Below are 19,350 nucleotides of genomic sequence, written 5' to 3' on the forward strand. Positions count from 1 at the left end.
GGTCTTTCCCAGCAGCCTTCCAGCTTCATAAAACCACTGTTATGATGAACTTGATCATGAGTCAACCAAGGGCCTCCATCTCTCCTGCACTCCCTCCGTTTGGCCCCTTGGAGCAGGTGTTTGCTGAGCCTGAGGTCTTTCTGCTTACATAACCTTTGTTCCATTTGGATGGATGAAAAATCTCCCTGAGGTTTATTGTAAACAGTCTTAGGTTCGCCCAAACACAGAAGACGAAAGGTCACCAGATTATTCATGCACATCTCTCCTCCCCGCTTAGCCCCCCCACCCCCACCAGCTGCTGCCACATCCCCCACCAGGTCCCATGCTCAACCTCTCCACGAGGCCATCGGTGTGCAGGGCCTGGTGATGGGGGTTCAGGGCCAACTTGGCAGCCATGATGCTGTTCCATGCCCTGCTCAGCAGCCATTTTGGCTGCATCTCCATGAGGAAGGGCTGGGGGTGGGGAGCAGAGGAAGTTTCTTGACCAGCTGCCATGGATAGAAGCTTGATCATGGAAAGACTGTCTTTTATGATGCCAGAAACAGGGCTGAGAACTCACGGTGAGGGGCCAGCATGTTTCAAGGAAAGGAGGGAGGGAGGGCCTGCCTGCCCAACAGGCAGCTGCCGTCCGCATAACACTGTCCATGCTTACCTCCAGAATGTGGTGCATGTAGGGCATTTTACCCACATTTGACATGACGTTCGCGGGCCCGTTTTACAGATGAGAAGCTGAGGCTAGGGCTCAGCGAGGAAGACTAGTCTTTACTCCACTGGGTGTCAGCTGAGGCGGCTTTAATGGAGGCTGGAGGACCCACCTCCACGATGGCTCAGTACACGCTGGTGGGTTAGGGCCGGCTGTCAGCCAGGAGCTGAGCCCAGGTGGAAGGTGGAAGCCTTGGTTGTATTCTCAAAAGAGCTTTCTGTGGCTCCCCATTTAGAAATGTATAAGGGAGGGCTTTGTTGGTTACAGTGATTGGGGGCCCCAGTGAGTTACCTACACACCTATATGCAGGACTCCCTGGGCCAAGATGCCATTAAGAAAGACTGCTGGGTAAGTCACTAGCAGGCTGGCTCTCAGGGTCCAGACCTGCAGCAATGGCTTCACTTGGGAACTTGCTGGGAACTCAGACCCTCAGGCGTCACTCCAGACATCATGAAACCCCAGAGGTGAGGGATGTAGGGGGTGAAGTGGAGGAAGGCCCCGTGTCTGTGTTTGCCAGCATCCTCTGGTGCTGCTGACGCAGTCACGTTTGTCATTTGCTGCCTTAGGCTGAGGTCGGTCAGCCTCAACCCACAGACGCAGGGGCCAGCAGCGTCAGTCCATGGAGGATTGGGCCGCCTTTCCCACAAAGTGGCTCCAGGCAGCAGCTGGGAGGGCTGGAAGGGTGAGCTCCCCACCTCCTCTCCTCCTTCGCCCTGTGGGTCTTTGGGATTTAGTTTGGACCCTGCCCAGACCCAGAAAATTGTCAAGTCATGTTTTAAGGCTTCTCTTGGGCTTTGGTTAAACCAAGAGGACAATGTGGATGGGGCTCAGGGCCCCCATGTGTGCACCCTGAAGGTACAGGGCTGGCCCAGGGTTAATGCTGGGACCGTCGTTCTGGTGGCCTGGATGGCTACCGTGGGAGGTCCAGACCGGACCGCCAAGGATGGCTTAGAGGGGCAGCCCCAGAGAGGGCAGAGGCAGATTCTTAAAGGGATACAGACTCTTTACCCACTGCTGGGCAGCTTACCCCACATAGATGACAGTAATGGTGGTGGTGATAATGTTGGTGATGGTGATGATGGTGGTGGTGGTGGTGATGATGGTGGTGGTGGTAGTGATGGTGATGATGGTGGTGGTGGTGAAAATGGTGATAGCGATGGTGCTGATGGTGCTGGTGGTGGTGATAGTGATGATGGTTATGGTGCTGGTGCTGGTGATGATGATGATGGTAATGGTGGTGGTGATGGTAATGATGGTGATGGTGGTGATGCTAATGATGGTGATGGTGGTGGTGATGGTGATGATGGTGATGGTGGTGCTGGTGGTAATGATAATGATGGTGGTGATGGTGATGGTGGTGGTGATAATGGTGGTAGTGATGGTGATGGTGGTGGTGGTGGTGATAATGGTGGTGATGGTAATGATGGCGATGGTGATGGTGATGATGATGTTGATGGTGGTGATTGTGATGGTAGTGGCGATAATGGTGGTGATGGTGATGATGGTGATGGTAGTGGTGATAGTGATGATGGTGATGGTGATGGTAATGATGGTGATGGTGGTGGTGATGGTGATGATGGTGATCGTAATGATGGTGATGATGGTGGTGGTGATGGTGATGGTGGTGATGGTGGTGGTAATGATGGTGATGATAATGATGGTGATGGTGGTGGTGATGGTGATGATGGTGATGGTGGTGGTGATGGTGATTATAGTGATGGTGGTGGTGGTGGTAATAATGATAATGATGGTGCTGATGGTGGTGGTGATGATGGTGATGGTGGTAGTCATGCTGATGATGGTGGTGTTGGTGATTATGGTGATGGTAATGATGGTGATGGTGGTGATGGTGATGATGGTGATGGTGATGATGATGATGGTGGTAGTGATGGTGATGATGATGTTGATGGTGGCAATGATGATGATGATGTTGATGGTGGCAATGATGATGATGATGGTGATGGTGTCAGTGACAGTGATGATGATAGTGGTTGGTCTCACTCTCATTATAGAATGTGCAGGCCCTGCAGGAGCTGAACTCCACTTTTCCACTCAATCCTATCAAGGGTGAGACTCCTTCCTCACTTCTCTAAAGGAGTAGAGGGCAGCAGCATTCTTTACCTCTCTTCCATCATTTTAGATAGTCAGTCACAATTGGTCCCAAGGGTGTCTCTGATTTAGCCCCTACCCCAGCACCTTCACCTCGAATTCTCCATTACCACCCCTAAATTACTTCCTGGGATGGCTGGTTCCTTGGAATATTCCCAGACCAGGGTGACCTAGGTCTTTGCTCATCCTACATAACAGATTTGATAAACACAGGAAATGCGGTTTTGTTTCCAGACACAACTACTCAAGACTGATGGGTAGGACATGCTCCTTCCAGGAAAAGGCCCTGAACCCAGCCTCAAAATTGACCTCCCGGGATTACAATGCCAATGGGACCCCTGAGGCCATCCTAAGTCCAAACCCCGCCTCCCTAGGAAGGAAACTCCCAGGCTTGTGGCGGGGCTCTCCAACACTCTTCGGGGGGCAATGATATCACACTCTGACATTATCACACTAGTGATGGAGGCATCACCCACTTCTGTTCTCCATTTGGAAATGCCAAGTCATTCTCAAAGGACGAGGGGAACAGCCACAAGCACTGGTGTGGGGAGGTCCACGAGCCTGATAGGTCAAATCCTAGCGCTGCCAGTCAGAGTCATATGACCCTCAACGAGTTGCTCTGCCTCAGCTTCTGCACACATCCAAAGAAAGTAATAATAGTTCTTGGAGAATCGTTGGGGGAATTAAATGAGGGGCATATGGTGACTTCTAATCATGATGCGCTGAATGAATGCTGTTTGCACAGATGGATGGATGAATGGGTGGATGAGTGGGTGAGTGAATGGATAAATGAGTGGGTGGGTGTGTGGATGGATGAATGGATGGGTGGATGGAATGGTGGATGGGCAGATGGGTGGGTGGATGAATGAATGGATAAATGAGTGGGTGGGTGTGTGGATGGATGAATGAAAGGGTAGATGGAATAGTGTGTGGGAAGGTGGGTGGGCGGATGAGTGAATGGATAAACGGGTAGGTGGGTGTGTGGATGGATGAATGAAAGGGTAGATGGAATGGTGGGTGGGTGGGTAAGTGAATGGATAAATGGGTGGGTGGGTGTGTGGATGGATGAATGAAAGGGTAGATGGAATAGTGGGTGGGCAGGTGGGTGGGTGGGTGAGTGAATGGATGAATGGGTGGGTGGGTGTGTGAATGGATGAATGAATGGGTAGATGGAATGGTGGATGGGCAGGTGAGTGAGTGCATGGATGGGTAGATAGATGGGTGGGTGAATGTGTGGATGGGTGAACAAATGGATAAGTGATTCAGCCTCTGCTGTTAACAAGTTCAGACCTTCAAGAAAGCACCTCTGCCTGTGCAGCTCCCTTTCCCTAGAGTGTCCTCTCATCCCTCCTTCTTTTTATCCACCTAGAAACTCCCAGGTTCTGAGTCTCCCCATCGTGTTACCAGGAGACAGTTGCATTTCCACAGGGAGCGCCAAATGTGCACTGTTGAAATCTTAAACAGAGGCTTTTGGGTTACATTAATTGGGCTCCAGAGGTGAAGCCTGATGCCTGCAAACAATAACAAATAATCATCATCATAATAATAATGAAATAAAAAATAAAAATAAAACATGGGTTTAGGGGTGGATAGAGGCATGGAAAGGTGTACTGGTAGAGTGAGTACTTTCTGTAGCAGGACTGCTCTCCATGGCTGACTTCATTTTATACTTAAAAACAAGCCTATGTGGCACTATGGTTATCATTTCCATTTTACAGATGGGGAAACTGAGGCATGGTGAAAGTTTTTTTGTTTGTTTGTTTTGTTTTGTTTTGTTTTGTTTTGTTTCCTTTAAGTAATTTATCCAAGGACACTCAACAGGTCTGTGTGCAAGCTCAGATTTCAGCCAAGGCCGTCTTGCCCCACACTTGAGGCGCCTCCTTTTGCCCAGTGGTTGAGGTTAACAGCATTCTCCTTCCTCCTCATACTCTGCTGAGCAAAACTCATGACCTGGCCAAATGCCATGCTCAGGTTCAGCCAGAAGCAGTGCCCTGGGTGACTGCAGGCCCTCCAGAACTTGAGGATCCCACCCTCTGACCCAACACCCACCCCTGAAACTGATACTGTGTGCCTCACACAGAAGGCCAAGGCCCCCAGAACGATGAGACTGCCCTCTGAGCGGCCCCAGCCCAGAGACAGCAGCCTCCCTCGGGCCCAAGGCCTCCGACCACCCTGACGAACCTCAGCAGCAGCGCAGACGTCAGAGAGGTTTCTTCCGCAGGCAGCAAAGGGAAAGTTGCAACGCAGAGGTGAGTCACCCTAAAAACTCAGTGAAGTAGTAACAGCGCCAGGCATGAACTCCGCTTTCGGCCAAGCCAAACAAATAGCCCGGAGGGAAGGGGTGGTGAGGAGCTGTTATTTCAGTTTATAGGTCTCTAAGGCAGTTTACGAGGCCGCGTGGTCTGTATCATAAGTGGGCAGTATGGTCAATTCTATTACATCTGGGCCCATTCCAGGCCTCAGTGGGTTTGAAGAGAAAACCAACTCTGCAGAATAACGGTGCCTCGCCCCATGTCCCCAGATACAACTTTCTTCGATGACTCTTTAAATCTGCACGCCTTTCACAAGGCTGTCTGCCCAGCTGCTGTTCACCAGCTATCACCAACTGTCTTCCCTTAGCTTGTCCTTGGGAAGCTCAACCCAGCGTGGTTCATTTTCTCTAAGTAGATCGCTGCTCAGGGAAAAAAAGAAAGAACGCTCTAGCCTAAACTTTCTCCATCCTGGTGATGCATTAGAATGATCCAGAGCACCCAACAAGCTAGAGATGCCTAAGGTAGCCCCAGGAACACAGGTTCAAATGGCTCTGGGGTGGGGGCTCAGGAACTGGTATCTTAAAATGGCCCTGCCCTGCTCTTCGTGTTGCTGAGAGGAGCCTGGGTGAGAACTGTGGCCAGTTTGCGATTGTGGGCATTAGCATTACCTGGGAGAGGGTCACAGATGAGTGTTCGTGCCCTCACCCCACTTCCATGTCAGCAGATCTGGAAAGGAGCCCGGGAATCAGCCTTTCAAAGCAGCTTCTTGCACAGGGGGCAGGGCCAGCACTGGGGAAATACTGCTTGGCCAGGTGCCCCTCCCTGGCGTTAGAAGTATCCCCTGCAAAGGAGGGGACACAGTCTGGTAACTGCCTTCCCTGTTCTCACCCTGGGCTTTCTCCCCCTTACTGCCCCTCCCCAATCACCCTTAGAAGAACATTTCCAATAAGAGGTCCCAGGATCACCCAGCATCACCCAGGAACTTGTTAGGAAAGCAAATTCCTGGGTTCCACTCCAGACTTACCCACCCAGGAAGTTTGGGAGGGGGACCCAACCATCTGCTCTAACAAGCCCCCTGGCATGTCCCGAGTCAGGCTCCAGTTGGAGAAACACTAACTTAGAAGAAGGAGGAGACCTGGGCTGGGATTTCCTGAGGACTCACCCCCACTCACTAGCTGTATGATCTTGGAGAAGTCACTTAGCATCTTTGACCCCATTTCTGCAAGACAGCGTGGATCCTTGACTTGTGTACACCCCTTTGGAGCTGGGCACCTTCACCAAGCTGAAACCCAAGGGCACAGGCCAGGCAAGTTTTACCAGCCACCCAGTTGCAGACAAGGTAATGAAGGCTGGAGGAGCTGTGCCACAACCTGCCCAGACACAGCAGTGGATGATGGCAGGGCCTTGTTCTGCCGTCCACCAGGTCTAGGACACCCTCCCCATCCTGCAGGGTCAGCCTAGGTCATTGTCAAGACCAATACTGACTTTCCAGGAATGCCATAGGCTGCAGAGCATGACTCCCAAGGCCTCGGGCTATGGATCCTCAAAAGCCCAAAAGCCAGCAGCGACCAGCACCCGGAGTCCTCCACTGGCCTGGGAGAGAAGGGGGCATTGCTTCAACAGTTGCACTCTAGAATGGTCCCTGCAGTGAACACCCAGCAAGCCACTCAAGCCGGGATCACAAGGGGGCAGGTGGCCTCTGGGATGGGCCCACGTTCTCCACGAGAGTGTGTGTCCTTTGGTGCACCCTCTGCACCCTCCCTGGGAGCGGGATTCTGAGCACAGTCACCATGAGAAGGGCAGGGAATTCTAGTGGGGCCTGGTCAAGAGGCTGCCACCCCAGCCCCACACACTGCAAAGCTCATTTTCCTACCTGCAGTGAGAGGGAGGCCCCAGCTCTGTTCAATGCAGCAGGGAGGGAGGGAGGATCTATAAGTAACAACCGGTCAAGCTTGAGAACCTGGAGACCTCATCTGGGGAATGGGGATGGGCGTGCATGACGCAAACTGCTCCCTGGCCAAAGCATGGACTAGGGTGAGGCCCAAGAGGCATTTGTCTCTGGCACAAAATTGAATAATGGATGCTGCAAAAACCCAATGATCAAGACAATATCTTTTTTTTTTTTTTTTTTTGAGACAGAGTCTTGCTCTGTCACCCAGACTGGAGTGCAGTGGCATGATCTTGGCTCACCACAACCCCTGTCTTCGAGGTTCAAGCGATTCTCCTGCTTCAGCCTCCCAAGTAGCTGAGAGTAGCTGCCTGTGAAGGCGTGCACCACCATGCCTGTTTTAGTAGAGAAGGGGTTTCAACATGTTGGCCAGGCTGGTCTTGAATGTGACACTTTTTAAAGATAAAGTTAATGCCAGAAAACTATAATGAACAAAATATTAAAAAATATTACAATTGTAAATAAAGACAGAATCTGACCCTGGCCTTGTAGAACCCTGCCTCGCTGGCCATCCCCTAATCCTGGCCCTGGTTTCAATAAAACTTTCTTCCCCATAACAGGCTAGCCAGTGGCAGCAAGCAGCAGTTTGCCAGTTTGATTTTTTAAAATATTATTCTAAAGTATTATTTCTCAAGATTTTTGGTGCGCAGTTAAATTTTGCAGCAAGTACTCCCTGGTCCCACGATTCAGTGAACCTGCTCTGTCCTGAAATGTCCCACAGTGACACGCTGGTAAGCCTGGCCGGACTAAATCACAGGTGCTGCGTATCCCAGCAGCCACAGGAGTCCTGCCGCTCAAGGCGGTTCCTGCAGGCTCTCTTCTCACTTGGTGAGACTGTATATTTGCAGAGAACATTCTCGAGGCCATGGCTGCTGACTGGGCAGAGCCTTTGCCAGGGTACTTGCATCAAAGTCTTCTCAACTTTAATGGTGTATGACATTTCTGAGACAAAATACAGCTCAGCTAATCATATTTTAATAGCTCTACCTTTACAAGCGGCCTGACTTGGAGTGTATATGGTAATATTTTAATTTCTCAGCTCTGATGAGCATCATTCCAACCAGGTATTCAGTTTCCCCATTTATAAATTTTGCTCCCAGATGTTGGATGCCAGAGAACTCTACATAACAGCTCTACCAATACAATATTTAATACTGGATGTCAGTTTTGGTGTTCCACTCAATTTCCTGGAAAGAGCTTGAAACTCCTCTGATTTAGGCAAAATATCCAATCAGTTCCATACTCCGAGGCCCAGCCCGGATTGCCATATAATACCGCATAACTTGGGGCTCTCATTTCTGAAATGCAAATTTGGAGCAGATGTAGGAAAAGTGTGTCATTTATTTCCAAATGTAACAGTTATCAAGCCGAGTCACCGGGAGGGATAATTAGCAAGAGGCAAAGTTCACGAGCCTGTCCTCCTAAACCAGACTTGCTGGGAGACCCACCCCAGCCCTGGTGGGGAGGACAGCACGGGGGGCGTTGGGCTGGGTGTCTCAGATCAGCTACTGATGGAAGAAGCTACATCAGACCTGCAGGTCTGGAGCAGGTTTTGCATTTGACTTAGAATTTTTAAAATAATGGTTTTGGGATGCAGTAAGTTGGTCAGCATGTAATCCTGTACTTCATTTTAAATATGAAGCTCAGGCCAGGCGTGGTGGCTCCCGCCTGTAATCCCAGCACTTTGGGAGGATGAGGCGGGCAGATCACATGAAGTTAGGAGTTTGAGAAGAGCCTGGCCAAGATGGTGAAACCTCATCTCTACTAAAAATACAAAAATTGGCGAGGTGTGATGGCGGGCACCTGTAATCCCAGCTATTCAGGAGGCTGAGGCAGGAGAATCGCTTGAACCTGGGAGGCGGAGGTTGCAGTGAGCCAAGACTGTGCCAGTGCATTCCAGCCTGGGTGACAAGAACGAGACTCGGTCTCAAAAAAAAACACATGAAGTTTGGAGTATCTGCAGTCACAGTGTCACCCCAGGCTGACTAACTTCCCTCAGTCCAGCTCTCTCTACATGATTTTGGGGGAAGCACGTCACTCAGTTCTTTGAGACTCAAAGGAGCTTATTTTCTTGGCGATACCTTCCTGGTGACTTTAATGCTTGTAGTCAGCTGAAGAAGAGCTGCCTGGGGTGCAAAAGCCGTGAAAAACACCACGTTGTAGGTGGCCAGTGCCTCCAGGGAGCCAGACTAGCCTCCAGAGTGGGCCAGGGTGAGATGTCCCGGGGTTGGGAGGTATTTTTTCCAAGAAGTTACTTATCAACTAATTGGTACTTCCGTTTCCTCATCCCAAGGAGGAATGATTGGTTCCTCGCAGGATTCCCTGTGATGATATAAACAGGGTGGAGGAAATAATAAAGCAACGTACATGGAGCTCCCAATGGGGTGGATTCCTGACATCCAGTACTGCATGCTGTTCATGGTCCAAACGTCACGGACGCAAGATGACAAGTCCTTCAAAACAGGGCCTTCTGGGGGGACCGAATAATTTCCATCAGTGAGTAGGAAGTTAAGAGGTCGTGCATCTAACCCCACCTCTCCTGGGACATCATTCTGTGACTCAGTTTCCCCTTCTGTTTTGACAGAGAGCTTCAAAGTCCCTTTCAGCTCTCAGGAGATTTCTCTCCCTGCTACCCCTGCTGGGGATGGAGGATGTAGACAAGGACCCCTTCCCATTTTCTTGTCAGGGGAAGAGGAATGTGAGTCCTTAGCGTGTTGAGGCCCCAAGGAGAGCTTAAGGAGCCACAGCTGCAATGCCATATGGAGGAAGTGTGTGGGTGGCTCCCAACTTTCCTGCCTCTTCCATTCTTGGTCTGGCCAAGTTCAGGAGCATCCCTCCTCTCGCCCTGCAAGGGCATCGAGTCACCCTCCTCTCCCTTCTCCCCTTGTCTCTTTCTTTCCTTCTTTCCAGATACCAAGCCGCTTGACCTCCACTGTAACGGCCTCAAGTCTCCCCATTGTCTGGGGGGTCTGCTGCTAATTGGATTGTAAAAGATGATCCTGCTGCATAGCTGTCTGCAAAGCAGGGCCCCACTGACACAGGATAAATGAAATGCAGACCACAGGGTGGGCTTACCTGCTGACACTCTGGGCAGAGCCAGGACTGCAGAAGTCAGAGGGTGACTGGACACTCAGGATGGGAGAGGCAAAGACTGGGGGATGAATCATCCCTCCCTGGGGGCCTCCTCATGCCTCTGACCCCCCAGGCTTCTGTTAAAGCGGCCAAAGCCCTCCTCACACACTGCAGTCAGAGCACGGCCCCCTGGGGCTGCTTCACAAAGGCCCACAGTCCCACGAGACTCCCTCCAGAAAGAAGCCCCACGTCTGAATGGCTCCACCTGGCCATTCATTCATTCATTCACTCATTCGAGCATCACTTGTTTACCGAGAACCTCTGACAATTCTGGCACTGAGCTGCACCCTAGGAGTGCGTGAATGGTGTGGCCAGGACCGTGGCTTTCCGCCTTGTCTGCTGTCACCTCCACATTAATAAAGCCCCATGTTTAGTCGGGGGTGTGGCCACCCAGGCATGAAACTGCACTTCCTGCCTCCGTTGGAGCTAGCTGTGGCCATGTGATTGCACCCTGGCTAACAAGACTATGCAGGGTGTGGGGGGCCCTTCCCTCAAAAACAAACAAAAGAAGCACAGTGGGCCCAAGCCCCTGGGTCCTTTCCTCTCAGTGGTCCTCTCTCCTGCTGACTGGAATGCAGATGGGAGGGCTGAAGCTGAAGTGGCCAGTCTTGAGAAGGTGCCTGGGGACAGAGGCCCCACATGGTACAGCAACAGACAAAGAAGCCGCGTCTCTGGATGGCTCGAGGGAAACGCACCTCTCCACCCTGGCCTGCCTTCCTCTAGACTTTAGCTTGAAAGAGAAAAACACAAAATCTACCTTTAAGCTACTGTGAATTAGGGTTTCCAGCTGAGGATAATTGAAACCTACACAGCAGGTCATGGTGCCACAGCCTGGTGCAGGGCTGTTGGCAGCACAGAAAGCCCACTGGTCTGGTCTTAGGGGATTGGAGAGGCGTCCCAAGGGGTCTGTGTCTTGGCTGTGCCCTGTCAGGTGTGTTGGCCAAGGGAAGGCGGGTGGGGAGGCATTTCAGGGCTGGAGGTGGGAAGAAGTTCAGTGTGTTTGGAGAAGCTCTGGACTCTTCAGGGTGGTGGGGACCCCTGCTTTGCATCTGTAAAATACACCAGGCCTTAAAAGATGTGACCTGTGATTCAAAGGGAGAGGCTACTGGCTGGAGTGCAGTGGCGCCATCTCTGCTCACTGCAACCTCTGCCTCCCAGGTTCAAGCGATTCTCCTGCCTCAGCCTGCCCAGTAGCTGGGATTGCAGGCACCTGCCACCACACCTGGCTAATTTTTGTATTTTTAGTAGAAATGGGGTTTCACCATGTTGGCCAGGCTGGTCTTGAACTCCTGACCTTAAGTATCCACCAGCCTCGGCCTCCCAAAGTGCTGGGATTATAGACGTGAGTCACCATGCCTGGCCTAGACTTCTGACTTTAAAGACTAGTAAAAACCTGATTCTACGCTCTTTGAAAATCTGCACCTGCAGGAATTCATCACTGTCATTTTGGCCTTGGCGAGATGCTTCTCAGCTGGGTTCAGGGCTGGATGACTTGTCCTGTCTTCCTGCCCCCATGGTTGACATCCTCAGCCAGATGTTAAGCCCCCTCCTCTCCTTAGGTTCTGACTGTCCCCTTTCAGAATGCCAGCAAGTCCGGAAAGAACAGGTGAAGGCGAGTGGCCAGGACAAGACCATCCCATGGCGGGCTGGGTGTTGGGCTGGACGGCTGCCCCCATCCAGTGACATTGGGCAGGGAAGTCCTGGCCAGACGCCAAAGGAGCACCAGCAACTCCAAATTCTTATCATGTGCGTGGCTCTGGGGAATCATTTTATCAAATCAGCCTTCATGCAAATAAATGAATCCATTGCCTCAGGGGGTCCCATTGTTGTCAAACGGAATCAACATGCCTGTGTTTTTATTTCTGTGTAAATAACATCTGTTTCCAGAATTACTAGAATCTGTAGTAATAAGTGCACGCATAAAGAGCTTAGATTTCTACATTGTTATTCTTCATTTCTTCATTCGTTTGTTCTGTGAGATTGTCTGTCTTTTGATTTCTCTCTCTCTCTATTTTTCTGAGGCAAATTCCCTAAGACAAGGCTGAATTATTGGAAGTGGATATAGGTCCTGAGGGGGCCACAGGGCGCTGTTAGTGTCAGTTGCTTGGCCTGGGTGCTAGATACAGAACTGTATCCAGTGGGTGATTGCTGAAAAAGCTGTTCATTTGTATCTGTGAAATTTTCTGCTTGTGTGTTTTTCTTCAATAAGATGTTTATTAGATTAAAATAATGAGATACCTCTACACACCTATGAAATGGCTAAAATCCAAAACAATGACAACACCAAATGCTGGTGAGGATGTGGAGCAACCGGAACTCTCACTCGTTGACGGTAGGAATGCAAAATGGTGCAGCCATTTTGGAAGACAGTTTGGCAGTTTCTCATAAAACTAGACACACACATATCATATGATCCAGCAATTGTGCTCCATAGTCCAAATGACTTAAAAACTGACATCTAGAAAAAAAAAAAACCTGCGCACAATGTTTATAGCAGTTTTATTTATAATTGCCCAAACTTGGAAGCAACCAAGATGTCCTTTAGTAGGTGAATGGATGAACAAAATGTGGTACATTCAGACAATGGAATATTATTTAGCAATAAAAAGGAATGAGCTATCAACCCTTGAAAAGACATAGAGGCACCTTCAATGCACATTGCTCAGTGAAAGAAGCCCATCTGCAAAGGCTACATAGTGTATGATTCCAACAATATGACATTCTGGAAAAGGCATAACCTTGGAGATGGTAAAAAGATCAGTGGTCGCTGGGGTTGAAGGGAAGGATGAATAGGAAGAGCACATGGTATTTTAGGGCAGTGGAAGCACTCTGTATGATACTGTGATGGGGACACATGTCTTGTTTTTTTTTTTTTTTGAGACAGAATCTCACTCTGTTGCCCAGGCTGGAGTGCAGTGGCATGATCTTGGCTCACTGCAACCTCTGCCTCCCAGGTTCAAGTAACTCTCCTGCCTCAGCCTCTGGACTCTGGAGTAGGTTGTATCATATGGTAATTCTATGACTAAAGCTTCTAGCATTTTTAAAACTGCTTATATGGTGGGGTGCAGTGGCTCACACCTGTAATGCCAGCACTTTGGCAGGCTGAGGTGGGGAGACTGCTTGAGCCCAGTAGTTCAAGGCCAGGCTGGGCAACATAATGAGACCCTCTCTGTACAAAAAATACAAAAATTAGGCATGGTGGTGCACACCTGCAGTCCCAGCCACTCAGGAGGCTGAGGCAGGAGGATCGCTTGAGCCTGGGAGGTTGGGGCTGCAGAGAGCCATGATCACACCACTGCACTCCAGCCTGGGTGCAGTGAGACTGTCTCAAAAAAAAAAAACTGCTTATAAATCAGAAAAGGATCTAGTATGCAAATATTAAAGAGTCTTTTGCCTTCGGTGATGGTAAAGTCAGCACGAAACAGCCATAGCTCACTGAGCGCGTGCAGCCTATGCAGGGAGCAGGCTAAGGGTTTCATGATCAGAATTCTGTTTAATGATCCCACCAACACCATGAGGTAGGTGATATTCTTGTCTCCATTTTACAGATGGAAAAACAGTCCCACAGCTGCTGTCAGAGGTGGAATCTAGCCCGCTCTAAGGCCAAAACCTCTACTTGGACCTGTGGTGTTAGAATTCTATGAAGCTCTGTGGGTGTAAAAATGAGAATGATCGTAGCAGTAGATATTGGACATTGATCCCTGTAACCAATGAGGATGTGTGGCTGTGGATTCTCCACCAGGGACACTTGCTTGTCTACAAAGGGCATCATGGGACATGGGGTTGGATAATGCAGAGAGGATAACGCTCTCTGACTCAAATCATGCCCTCCCCAAATGGGATAGGAAGGAGAGTTGATTTTGCTATTCTTGCCACCAGGATATAATCAAACACGAGAATAGGCCAGATATAGAAAGGACCCAACAGATATTCACAGTCCGGGAAGGTGGTTAGCGCCCAGCATTAGGGTGCCAATGCCTCCTGCCAGGTTTATCTGCTCACTGCATGAGTTTTGCCACTCACAGAATAAGAACAACCTTGCATTTAGAACTTCACTCGTATATTCTATTGTCCCATCATGTGCTCTGATTATTAGCAGATAATAAAGTTCAGTACTTTTAAGACCATTATAAGACAGTCAGTCACTTGCCTGAAGATGCTTCAATACTCATAGGAATCCGGTCAGTGTGGTGTGACAGGGACTGTCTGCAGGATGCTCTCTGGCCACAGTTGATCACATGACGACTCTCTCTAGTCAAGGCAGGATTCAGTGCTGTCGATAAGCAAAAACTCCTGGCTGTGTTCAGGCCACTTCAAATGCATTTTCCATCTGTGGATTATTAAATTACATGCATATTTAACTGAAAATGATTATCTCCTCACTGGTTTCAGTGGACTTAGTTAGGGGAGGTATTTCAGTTCTGTTGTCATTTTAAAACTAAAAATCAAAACATCAATTTCCATGTGCATGTTGATTCTTCCTCAGAAATACACACCGGGGTGTGTTACAATCATTTCTCAACCATTTGAGCTTTCGATGTACTTGTAGGTATGTTTATTTGGTCTCTGGCTGCGTTTTTCACTTAAAAATCAGGATCGCATGTCTAATCTCAAAGGGTAGGATAATCCCGGCTCGCATGTGCGTTTGGCAAACGTTCGCATTGGTTTAGCATCAACAAATGGCTTCCACGGGAGGATGTGCAATTTTATACTTTGCAAAAGACAGCTTTCTGTTGCATCCCCCATATTGTTAGGAACAAACTCTTTTCTTATTTGAAGAAAAGAACCTGCCCTTTTATGGGAAAACTAGTTCAGCTCTGTGTATATTATGCCACATGAAAGCAGTTTTGCCTTCATTTGTGGCTGCCTGATTACAAAGACAAGATCTTTAATTAAAATTGGTTTGGTTATGTGTATTTCTTTCAAAGAAAACCATCGAAATAGCATTTGTGACTCATTACCTTCTTAACAGTGATGTTCTCCTTCTTGCCTCAGCATTGAGCCCATTTTGATGGAGATGCTGACCTCGAATGATCAGGGGACTGTGCCAACAAGGAGCCTTGTCTTCGTCCTCAGATTGGCTTTCTGGTGCTGTGACTTTGACCTGGGCAGTGAGTTTTTGTCTGACCAATTGTTTTGAGGGCATGGAAACCTCGGTCTTACCTGAGTCCAGGAGGGCAGGGCTGAGGCCTCTGCAGGCCAGCTAGCATCCTTTGGGTGGGCCCCGGGCTGAAGCACCAGGGGATGCCCCCGTTCAGCTTGGCTGGAAGGCCAGGGAAGGCCGGAGCTGAATTTCTCATTATCCCCATATGTCCAGGGTGGATTTGGAATCACATGGCTTGCGGGAACTCTTTCCAGCTGAGGAACAAGATTGCCTAGATCCGAAGGCTGTCTAACATGTTAGCAAAATTAGTGCTTAGCAATATTTTTGAGAATCTGCGGTTGGGCATTTTGTGTTTTTTCTTCTGCCAAAACAAGCTTGCTAACTTCTTTGCTTCTCTGTTTCCTGCAAAGAAAAGCAAGGGAGAGGGGACGCCAAATCATTTGCACATTTCACATTGACGGAGCCCTGTGCTAGCACGATCGGAGGTCAGACGGGAAGCCAGGCTTCTCGGGCGGGGCTTGTAATACCAGGATGACCCGGGCTCACTCACCCCACCTGGTGCTTCCCACCTGATCCCAGCAGGAGCTGCTCTTAGCTTCTCTCCCTCCTCCTCTCCCATGAATCCAGAGCTTTTAAAAATTTGGCAGAGTAAATTGGAATCTTAGACTTTTCTAAGTGTGAGTTGTATTTTTCAGTTCTCCTTCCTCCCCACCTAGGCAAGACCAGCCATATCCCAATTCCTTAGGCAAGTCATGATGACAAGAGCTAAGCTTTAATGAGCACCTGCTGTGTGCTGGGTCCAAGTGCTTTCTGCTCAGATACATTTAACCCTCATAATAACCTAGATCTGGATTGCTAAGATTGAGTCTTAGTTCTGCTGAGCAGTGTGACCTTGCACAAGTCACTTAACCTCTCTGTGACTCAGAAAGATACAATGGAGAAAATATGTGACTGACCTCAAAATGTTGTTTTAAGCAAATAAGGCTAAATATGCAATGCTTTTAAGAGTAGTTCTGGGTACATGATAAGCACCTCCCTCCCAGTGTTAGCTGTTACTATCCCGTTGTCCTGAAGCCAGGCGATTACCTAAGAGCACACACTGCTGGCAGAGCTGGGCTTCTGGCTTTTGACGAGTAGGCTGCAGTGCCTTGGACAGAAGCAGCAGCTGCAAGATACCATCACTGTGTTGGAGTATGTGCAGAGAAGAGCTCCTTATGCGAGCATTCTTCAGTGGCTGCAGGCCATAGCTGCATGCTGGCAAACGCAACGCCAAGGCATGTGTGTGTGAAAGAAGAAAAATGTCAAATGAGGACTGTTCACCACCATCCTCTTGCCCCACCTTCTAAAAGAGAAAGGGTGCTCCCTTTACCTGGCTGGTTCCTGGGCTGGGGTGTGGTGTGGGGACAAGGGAAGCAGGGTGGAGGCGATCTAGAAGACGGGACAGAGAGATGCCACATGATGTAACAGCCAGTGTGTGTGACCAGCCAAATGTCCATCAATGGAGCTTGGTTAAATAAATGGTAGTAGAATAAATATCACACAGCTGCCACCAAGATGGAGGAAGCTCTTTGGGGGCTGATAGGGAAGGAGCACCGAGGTATATTGTTAGGGGGAGAGCCAAACTGCAAAATGGTGTATATGATGCACTAACTTTTGTGTAGGAGGAATAATATATATACAGTCATCCCTTGCTATACTCGGAGACTTGGTTCCAGGACCCCCGAATATATCAAATCTGTGCATGTTCTAGTCCTGCAGCCAGCCCTGTGGAACCCACGATATCAACAGTCAGCCCTCTGTGTGTGCAGGTTTCACATCCATGAACATTGTATTTCCATCCTTGTTTGATTGAAAAAATTTCACATATAAATGGATACGTGGACTCAAACCCATGTTGAATCAGTTCAAACCCAGTTGTTCAGGGTCCACTGTAGTTGCGTTTTCTCTTATGTGCATGAAGTAATCCTAGAAGAATAAAAGTGGTTATCCAGGAAGGCGGCAGAGAGGAGGAGATGCTAAAAACTGAGCAAATGGGGCACAGAGATGGGAGTTCTTTCTCTCTACATGTGTGTCTGTGTACTGTATGTACATATATTATATATTGTATATATATGCTGTATACATAATTTCATCCATGTATACATTATTAATTAATATTAATTAATAAAACATTAATATTTATTAATGTTATAATTAATATATTATTATACATTTTCTATTTATATTATATACTTGTATAATTATATATTATTATAATGTTATAATTAATACATTAAAATTACACATTAATTAATAAAACATTAATATTTGTTAATGTTATAATTAATAAATATACATGTGTATGTATATTAACCTATGTGAATAGTTAAATGTGTATACACCTAATAACAGAGCTTGAAAATATCATAAAGCAAAATTTTATAGTAAAAAAGGAGAAACCAAGAAATCAACCATCATAATTGGAGATGTTAAAATCCTCTCAGTAGTTGATCGAAGTAGGCAAAAGAAATCAGTAAAAATATAAAAGATTGGAACAACACTAGCAACCACTTGACCTAACAGAACATATAGAATACTCACTCAGCAAGTGTAGAACACTCACTCTTTGTGAGTTCATGTGCAACATTCATCAAGACAGACCATATGCTGGAACATAAAACAAGTTGTAATACATTGCAGAAGACTAAATGTCCAGAATATGTTCCCCGACCACAAAGGAATTAAGTTAGAAATCAACAAGAAAATATCTGGAAAAAATCCCAAGAGACTTGGAAATTAAGGAACACTCTTCCAAATAACCCATGGGTCACAGAAGAAACCGCAGAGGAGCGGTGGATCAAAGAGCAGGGACACTCCCGCCTCCAGCAATAAAAGACTGGCTCAGCTGAGCACGTGTGTCCTTGGATGACGCAGAACACAGTGGCCCCATCAGTCCAGAGAAACCCAGAGCTGCCATGCTCTCTCTGGCCAAGGCGGTGGCAGAGGTTCCTGGAGTTTCTCCACTTTGACCTCCCCTCCCAGCACCCAATAGAAGCCCAGCCTTCCGGGATTGCCAGCTGGAGGGAGCCTCATGCTGAGGTGGGCAGGGAAGGTGATCCTTCATCCTGGTCTGGGACTCATTTTGTTTGGTGAAAATAGAAGCTGCACTTTTATCCAAGGAGAGAGGCGTAATCACCAAATGCACATGAAATTGCTTAAACTCTGGGAGCCGACAGCCCCCTTGGTTTAATTACACGGTGGGGCTGTATTTCGCTGAAACCATTACATTTTAGATCTCTCTCACACACATCCAGGCGCGCGCACACACACACACACCCTGCCCAGCCTCCGGGGGCAGCCAGCAGGACTTCCCATCCCCACCCGCCCTCCCTCTCTGAGATGGGAGTATATATTTAGCCTTTTGCAGGGTGAGGATATTTTTGAATTAGATATTTGTTCACATAGTTCAATACGCCTAAGTCCACAGGGACAGAGTGTAAGTTTCTTCCCCTCCTGTCCCTTCTGCACGCTACCCAGCTACCCAGATACAACCAGGGCCATCAATCTCTTGCATATCCTTCTGAAAACCATTTCCACCACAAGCCCCTCTATCCCTCCACAGCCCTTATTCCGGAAGGGATATGTGAACTTTTTGTATCATCTGTTTGCAGTAAGTAGCCAACCACTTCTCTTCCCAGCAAACAAGCTGGCCTCCTTCAGGAGAGCTCCCTGTTAGAAGTCAAATAAAGGGTTTTTCTCCAAGGAGGGCCCGTTCCAGGTAGCGGTAGCTCGAGCCACAGCCACTGTGCCCAGAGCTGGTTAACGAGCGGGCCTCGAGGTCCCCACCCTCCCCAGTTGCAGCCATGAAAGGCCCCCTTTGTGACAGGGGAGGGCTCCAATGGGACACAATGCTCTCTTGTTGGAAAGACCTCCTGGAGCTGTCCAGGAGCAGCTGAGAAGGAAGGGAGCAATTTTTTAGCCGTTCCCGCAGGCTGGTGGAATCTGTGGAGACTCACGTTTCCAGGCCCGAGCTGGCACGTGGGCTCCTTCCCCAGGCAGACCTGACCTCTGCCTTGAGAAGGCCAGGGTGCAGGGTACCGAGCCTCAAAGTCACCCTTCTCCA

The 19,350-nt window shown here is 48.7% G+C and overlaps 1 long non-coding RNA gene across 2 annotated transcripts; it reads right to left on the bottom strand.

The window, feature by feature from the left end:
• Window positions 1–13,588: 13,588 nt before the first annotated feature.
• LOC129050862 (uncharacterized) lies at window positions 13,589–17,279 on the bottom strand. Of its 2 annotated transcripts, none has more exons than XR_008514736.1 (4): window positions 16,618–17,279; window positions 16,335–16,495; window positions 15,106–15,650; window positions 13,589–14,474 (listed from the first exon to the last, which is right to left on the bottom strand). It is a non-coding gene; the product is annotated as an uncharacterized LOC129050862 (long non-coding RNA). The 2 variants fall into 2 exon arrangements; XR_008514735.2 differs by having other exon boundaries at window positions 16,335–16,502; window positions 16,618–17,271.
• Between the last annotated feature and the right edge of the window lie 2,071 nt (window positions 17,280–19,350).

Source organism: Pongo abelii, chromosome 18 (assembly GCF_028885655.2).
Source record: "Pongo abelii isolate AG06213 chromosome 18, NHGRI_mPonAbe1-v2.0_pri, whole genome shotgun sequence".
NCBI lineage: Eukaryota > Metazoa > Chordata > Mammalia > Primates > Hominidae > Pongo > Pongo abelii.